General features: G+C 44.7%; 1 protein-coding gene across 2 annotated transcripts in view; it reads right to left on the bottom strand.

The window, feature by feature from the left end:
* Positions 1-8,221, bottom strand: part of Bcar3 (BCAR3 adaptor protein, NSP family member) — a 110,024-nt gene that overhangs the window by 78,851 nt on the left and 22,952 nt on the right. The gene's annotated exons all lie outside the window — the stretch shown is intronic.

The following is an 8,221-nucleotide window of genomic DNA, read 5'->3' as shown; positions in this document are numbered from 1 at the left end:
CGGAGAGCCATTCCCTGCAAACGTCTGCACTAAAGTGAAGGCTTTTGAGGTTCAGAATTCAAGTCTATGAACAAGAGTAAGAACAGGGATGGGGTGCTCCAGTGTGACGAGATTCCTTCAGTGTGTTCATAAAAGCTGCTCTTGACAGGTGGACGGTCTACAGTAAAGACTGAAGAGCTATGCTCTTCCGGGAGCCTTAACGTACAGAATCTCAAAGGCTATTCTTCAACAACGAAGGCTTCAAGTAGAGGAGGTGAAGAAAGGGAATATATGAGCTATTTCCCCTGAGCTGGCTGAACTGGCTGGAGGTTTGATTTCCTCTCCTCTCTGACATAATCTGTGAGTGCTTGCTTTGATTTCCTTCACACCAGTAAAATTCCTAATTCATCACAATCTCTCTGGTGTTCCAGTCAGTGTCCTAGAGGCAGATTTTTAAAAAACCCAAATTACTTCAGGAACCCCTTCCTGAGACAGTTAGTTGTTACTCTGGCCAAGACTTGCTCTTCCCAGGCATGGCTCAGCTGAGAACCTTCTCTGCCTGAGTCCTTCCTCCAAGAAGAGGCCCTAGATAAGCCTGGCCTCCTGTCTCACACCACTGCTGCACCGTGTTCTAGGTGTCCACTCAACATTCTCCCTGCCATACTAAAGAGGTGTTCTAACTGAGGCTGGGCTGAAGGAAAGCACAGATGACCCAGCACCTAGGTGACCACATTTCTTTGAGGACACTGCAGCTGGCACTGGCTCAGGAGCCACAGGGGCACAGCACCTGGTAGAGGAAAAACTGGTTAAGCACACCTTTTCCCAAGGGGATTTGAGGTTTGAGATGCTGTGAATATCAACATAAGTGGGGTGAGAAAAGAATGTTTCAGTGCCAAGTGGAGAAAGAAAGGAATTTTATAGCCAGATACGGTGTGAAGGACAGATTCTAGATAACAGTAAGTTCCATCTAAAAAGAGAGCGCCAATCACAGCACATGGCTGTATTTCCCTGTGTGATATACTAACTGACTAAGCTGGTCTGAGAATGCAATCGTTAAGTTATACGTGGATTTCAGCAAGGGAACTGAGAGAGCATGCTATCGCTATGACAAAACAACCTACAGGAAATCAGTACAGTAGTTTAGCTTCAGACTTAACCAACAGCATCCCGTTAAAACCAAGGCAAGCCCTGATCACCTAGAGCCTGCTGAAGCACTCCAGCCCAGCCACCATGCTAGTCACGCTGACACGGTGGCATGCCAGCGCAGCGGTCAATGGGGCATGAAGGAACCCCAGCAGGGCTAGTTCATGGGACTCACAAGCTATGAACTGTGAGAACCTGGGCCCAGTTTGCCACGTGAACAAATCCACGTCTCAGCTTTCTCATCTGTAATGTGGAAATGGTAATAGTTCCTAGATCGTAGGAACTGTGAAGAGCAAATAGGGATTAAAGTTAATTTATCAAAATATTTTAAACAGTGCCTGATTCATGAAGTCATATACAGTGTGAATGTGAGCAATGGTCAGATAACATTAACTATCTGTCTTCCCCATGAATAGTTTAAGTGAAAGATAAAATCCCCTGTCCTACAAATAGTTTAATTAAAAGATAAAAAGACAACCAAATAAAATGAATGGATACAATTTTAACTTCTAATTTTAAAAACCGTACTTACATAAACAGATGGTGGAAAAGACGGAAACGCTATGACTGGCCATCAGGTTTAGATGATCATATTTACATCATGAGGTAAAGAGATGAGGCTGAGGATCTGGAGGGACCCTCGGCTATGTTGACAGGTTAAACACCAGACTAAAGGGAGGTAGGGGCTGCTTGTCAGAACATGTCTGGAATATTCACTAATACTCTGGAGGTGATATGACAGTAATGATTGGAATACTGGCCCATGGAGGCCAGCCAGAAAAGCCAGCACTGAGGAAAGAGAAGGCCTCGACCATTGAGATATTTAGCCTGTAAAGAATGGGCTTGAACACAGAGTGTCCCCCCGCCCCCCATCTCAAGGTCTCTATGCAAGAAAGCACAAGTATTCTGTTTAAATAAGGAAAATGTCAGCTCCCTTAAGAAAGAGCTTTTAATCATCAAGACCATCTTAAAATGGAGGCAGGGGAAGAGACACCTTCCCAAGACACGTGGAGGAAGGGTGGTGGTCGTTTGTCAGAGTTGAGGGCTGGGCAGTTCTCCTCCAGGCAGAAAAGCAAGGGCATGAGGCTGGGAACTGTCTTTTTATAAAACAACAAAGCAGGCTGGAGAGATGGCTCAGCGGTTAAGAGCACTGACTGCTCTTCCAGAGGTCCTGAGTTCAATTCCCAGCAACCATCTGTAATGAAATCCAGTGCCCTCTTCTGGTTTGCCTAGAGACAACAGTGTATGCATATACATAAAATAGACAACTCTTTATAAATAAATAAATAAATAAATAAATAAATAAATAAATAAATAAATAATAAAACTAAGCATTTATCTTGTGCTAAAATATTTCTTTCACACCCTCAGCATTCTGAGAGGCAGAGGCAAGCAGATCTCTGAGAATTTGAGGCTAACCTCATCTACACGGAGCAGCAATGAAACCTTGTCTCAAAGAAAGAAAGAAAGAAAGAAAGAAAGAAAGAAAGAAAGAAGGAAGAAAGAAAGAAGAAAGGAAAGAAAGAAAGAAAGAAAGAAAGAAAGAAAGAAAGAAAGAAAGAGTAATACTTAAACATATTTCCCAGCTTACAGATAACAGAGAGCACCAGATGGAGGCAGGAGAGGAGGAAGAGGAGGAGGTGGGGTTGCTTGAAACTCTAACTGATAAGACTATCAAATGGCATCTATTGGAGTGCCTGTGTATAGCCCCCACTCCAAAGGCAGTGTCTCCAAGAGTCAGTCGTGCAGCTGTCTGGACAGTGGAGGCCAAGAGAAGCATGTGTCAGAATTGAGTGATACCCTGGCTTGCTTTCCTGATTCTCCTACAAAAGGTGAGGCTGGAGATGAGAGGACGCTTGGTGTTCAGGAAATCAGAGCAAGTCTCTCAAGTCCTTGTCAACTTGGCTGTGAGTTGACACTTGGAAGCCAGCAGCACAGGTCCCCAGCTCACGCTTCTCCTCAGGGAAGGATTGGAAGGCACCAGGGAGTAGGTTGGAAAGTAAAGCCTGGTTAGTTGCTTGGAGGATCTTCCAGAGGGGGTGGCAGGATCTGGCAGTCTCTCAGATTACTCTGTCTTCTTCCTCTGAAAACTCTTGAGAGCAAAGAGTGAATACAACCAAAGTCCCCTTGGCCACATCCTCAAATGAACCCAGCAAGGCCTTACATTCTGTACTGGGAGAGAGGCCCAGCAGTTCAAGCATCAAGATTTCCTAACCAGTCTCCTAGCTAGGCCTAGATGGGATAGGAAAAGGTTAAGGACAGAGACAGAAAACCAAACTGGTTAGGGCTGGGACTATAGCTCAGTGGCAATATGTCCGAGACACTGGGTTCAAACCCCTTGCCACCATGAGAATACTTTAAAAACAACACTCCAAAGCAAATTAAAACAATTTTTAAAGATACTTATTTACACACAGAAGACTGTGTGTCTTTTCCTTTCTCAGCCAACCACTTGAACTCAGCTCACCAGAAAGGAACAAATATTCTCCTACACAAACGCCCTCCCCAGTGGGCCAGATAGGCAGTTAGCCTTAGAGACCTGCCTCTAACTTGAAACAGAATCTTCAAGTATTCACATAAGACTGCAGCAAGAAGTCTCAAATCACAGACTTATATTCTCCAAGAGAGATCACTAGAAAACAAACAGAAGGTCCAGGCAATATAAATGAAGGGCAGGGGTAAAAACAGTATTTTTGGCTTATGCTAATCAAGAATCCCTGCTCTGTAGGTTCACGATGCGGCTCTGATTACAGATGGGGAGTCTAGCAGGCACTGCAGCCCCGCCTGGTGGGTGGGCAGGCTGGCACACCAGGAGGTCAGCAGGGAAGGCAGCAGGGTGAAACCAGACCCTGGTGTTATTTTATTTTTAAGTTGATTAAATTGCAGATAACACCACTGCCCACTCAGCTAAGTCATTTAAGAAGCATCTCGCTTTTAAAGTTTCAACTTCCGGAATGTCTGAGTCACAGAAATGATACACTTACAATTCACTTTCTCATTAGACACAGATTGATCATTTCCTTCCCCTTAAAAGGACACTTGATCCAAGTGTTCAATATTTTCAGTTACACTCTTAAGGAGTATTTCACTGCAAGGGCCCCCCACCCACCCTTTTCTTGAGTAGCTAGAATACAAATAGAGAAGCTGCCTGTCTGTTCTAAGTCACAAAATGTCTGTTTTGAGCTAGGGTGTCACTATGTAGCCTTGGCTGGCCTATAACTTGCTATGTAGACCAGTCTAGCCTTGAACTCACCAAGATCTGCCCAATTACAAAATGTCTTAAAGACTGAGCTTCTTTAAAAAAAAAAAAAAAAAAAAAAAGATATATAATTAGTGGCTAACAGTGTCACCAAACAGGTATCTTTTGAGATGTAACAACAAAATGAGTCACCTCTATTAGGATAGTTATTTTATATGAGAGAAGAATGTGCGTAATCAGACCAAACCTTTCCAGACCGGGATAACTCCACATGGACCCAGAATCTCAGAGCTGGCAGTTGTTCACTGTATATATCCATGTGGATGCATTCTCCCCTCCCCCACCACACATGGCCAACCCCCAAAAGGATTGTCACGCCTGCCTCATGCTCAGCGTCCCCCACGCGACAGTGAATGGACCCCACAAATGTCCCTGAGCATCTTCCTACCGTGTGCCACACACAAAGGAATGCACACAAAACCCTCACTTCCAGGGAGGTCTCTGGCAAACAGGAAGGACAGAGCAAGCGAGAGGCCCAGCTTGGCTTCAGTAGGTGAGAATGGGGGGCGGAGTGGGGGGGATGCCCTGCAGAACCTTCCAATAGTGCACAGGCTGTATTTGAGGCCTGAGAAGTTTGATGAAGAAGTCACCCACATGAGAAATGTTCCAGGCAAGAGGACATGTGTGTACAAAGCCCAGGGCGTGAGCTGACACAGTCTGTCTGGGGAAACTACAAGCTGTTCAAGAGTTAGCAGGCCTCCTGTCTAGGTCACCAGCACCTTCTTGTTGGGCTCCAGCAGTGACCTCGCTAGCTTCCCCAGTGCTAGGCAACCTCCTCACCACACAGCAGCAGAGATCCTTCCCCACTCAGCATCCTGGGACTGTTCTACGTCAAAGCAAAACCTGCGACATGCTACCTCGCCGATAAGGAGCACATCACACTCAAGATTCTTCTGACAGCGTCTTTTATTGTTACAGCTCTTTTAGTTAGAAGGATGCAAGATGGAGAACAAAGGAAGGACCCCAAACCCCAGAATGTTCTGACTTATATACTATCAAAGAGACATGATCTGTCCTCATTGGCTTACAGACTGGGGTCTCATTTACATATCCACTGATAGTATTTTCAGCAGGAAAATTCACGCCTACGAGTGCGCACAGCTGCAGACACCAAGGCCAAGAAGAACCAGGAACAGGAAGCCAGCGCCATCTTATAATGGCGAGCGTATAGCTACTTCAGCAAATGCAGCATGGCTCCTAACAAAAACCCTTTATACCCATGGGCCTACAAATCTGTTTGTAACAATGTCAGGAAGCTCAACAATCTCACCCCTAAGGACACCCACCCCTCCCACCAGGAGCCCTGCCCTCTACTGAGTCAATCGAGCACAAATCTGGGTATTCCCATGAAGGGATTTTTGAGGACAGAATGATGGTCCCGATTTGGTTTACTTTAAAATATAGATATGAGCCAGATGAGGCTTGAGAACAGATCTAAATGAGGGATCCTGTTACTGAAGTGACATTGGGTGGCATTATGTGACACTATGACAGGGCCTAGAAGGCCCACTCAATTACCATATAAAGCAGTTAATACCTCTTGTGCACCAAGCTCATAGGAGCATCACTCACAAAGCCCAAAATGTGGCCATGTTCCTAAGTACCAGTGAGTGACAAGGCCAGCGAAGCCTGGCATGCACGACCAATGGAATATAACTGAGTCTTTAAGAAGGCATTTCTGAGATACGCTACAGCGTGCCTAAACCTTGAACACATTATGCTGTGTGAAATGAGCCAGTAACAGGAGGTCAAGTCCTGTATGATGGTACTTACAGGAGGTACCGAGGGTAGGAGATTCAGAGAGACAGCGAGTAGAACCATGCTATCATTCTGATGGGGAAGACAGTAGGGAGAGTTAAGAGTACGCAGCATCCATACTGTAAGATGAAGAGAATCCGGGAAAATGGCTGCACGACATTGCAGAGGCACTAATGGACAGGCGCACATAGCCATGGCTAAGAAGAATTAAATCAGCCACAGAAAGATACGTACTACATCTGACCTCTCAGAGAATCAAAAAAGGGCCCTGTGTGGGGAGAGCAGAGCGATGGATGGCTCGCAGAGGCTGGGCGAGTAGCCTGGAGCAGAGGATGCACACAGGCTGAGGAGGAAATACTAAATCACAAATGAGAACAGCAGCAAGGTCCATGAGGAAAGTGCAGATAACTAACCTGCTTTGTCTTTCAGAAAGCTCAAAGGGTTAGACTCTAAATCCTTAGACTCTCACTGTAAGGTAATGTAGAGATAACATTTAACATGGTTTGTGTGTGTGCTGTATGCATGTGTATGCATGTGTGATGGTTTGTATATGCTAGGCCCAGGAAGTGGCACAATTAGGTGTGGCCTTGTTGGAATAGGTGTGTCACTGTGGGTGTGGGCTTTAAGACCCTCATCCTCTCGGCCTGAAAGTGAGTATTCTGCTAGCAGCCTTCAGATGAAGATGTAGAACTCTCAGCTCCTCCTGCCCCATGCCTGCCTGGATGCTGCCATGCTCCCACCTTGGTAATAATGGACTGAACCTCTGAACCTGTAAGCCAGCCCCAATTAAATGCTGTTCTTATAAGAGTTGCCGTGGTCATAATGTCTGTTCACAACAGTAAAACCCTAACTAAGACAGCATGTGTGTGCATGTGTGTGGATGTGTGTGCAGGTGTGTATACCTGTGGAAGAAGCTGTTGGTGTCTTTAGTGTGATACACATTATTCCTCTAGCATTAGCTCTCACTGAACTTGAAACTCTCCCTTTTCACTTGGCTGGCTAGCAGGAACTTGAGCTCCCATAATCCGCCTGTCTTTGCCTTCCCAATACTGTGGTTCCATGGACTACATCCATACCTGGCTTTGCCTACATGGATGCTGGGGATTCAAACTTAGGTCCGAGAGCTTGCAGAGCAAGCATCTTAGCCACAAAGCCATTTTCCCAGACCAGAGTATTTAATCTGATTCAATCATCATACGATGTATGTATACATGTATATAAAAAAAAATCACATTATTCAATTAACATGTACAGTTCTTAAGTTTTCAATGTTAGTTAAAAAAATGTAATATTACACAAAAGTGGTGAACTTGTTTGCAACATGTATTATTTTCACATAGTTTTTACAAATAAAAACTCCTAAAACACATGGATCAATAACGATATAAATGTCCAGAAGAAGGTGACCAGTGCTGGTACTTGAAGGCTCAGGACAAGTGCAGGCATTGTTTCCTGTTGTTCGATGATGTAATCTAAAGGTATTTAAAATTAGCCTCCTACATGAACAGGGGTGGAACTTATTTGTTTATTTACTTCCTTCCTTCCTTTGGGTGTTTTGAGACAGGGTCTCACTATGTAGCTCTGGCTAAGCTGGAACTTTCAGATCCTCCTGCCTTTTCCTCTCAAACCCAGTGTCCCATGCTCAGCCTTAGAATATTTCTTTTTAAAAATGCAAAATAACGCAATAACAAAATCCACCTTTTTCAGGTCACGAATAATAGAGAATCCTAGAATAAGAGGCATGTATAAACACATTATACTACAAGGCATGTTTCAGAATAAAGGATGTGGTACAAGGACCCAGTTACCGTGACATTCGGAAGTATGTGCCCTTAAGTGCCTGTTTTTGGAAAGACAGACTGAGAATTAATTAGGGGTTTGGTTTAAGTCGATGCAACGGGATAAATACAAAATAGAACAAAGGAGATAAAGATTGAGCAGAAACTACACAGTAAACAATGATCCAATAAACACAGAGCAAACAAGCCTAGCTCCTCACAGAGACGCTGGAGCAGACCCCTAACGGAGAGAGTGGGAGTGAGGGCGGCAGGAACACTGCAGGAATGAAATGGAGTACAATAT

The sequence above is a fragment of the Arvicanthis niloticus genome, chromosome 4, assembly GCF_011762505.2.
Source record: "Arvicanthis niloticus isolate mArvNil1 chromosome 4, mArvNil1.pat.X, whole genome shotgun sequence".
Lineage (NCBI taxonomy): Eukaryota > Metazoa > Chordata > Mammalia > Rodentia > Muridae > Arvicanthis > Arvicanthis niloticus.
The sequence above is the reverse complement of the archived record's forward strand: the minus strand, read 5'-3'. Positions and strand labels throughout refer to the sequence as shown.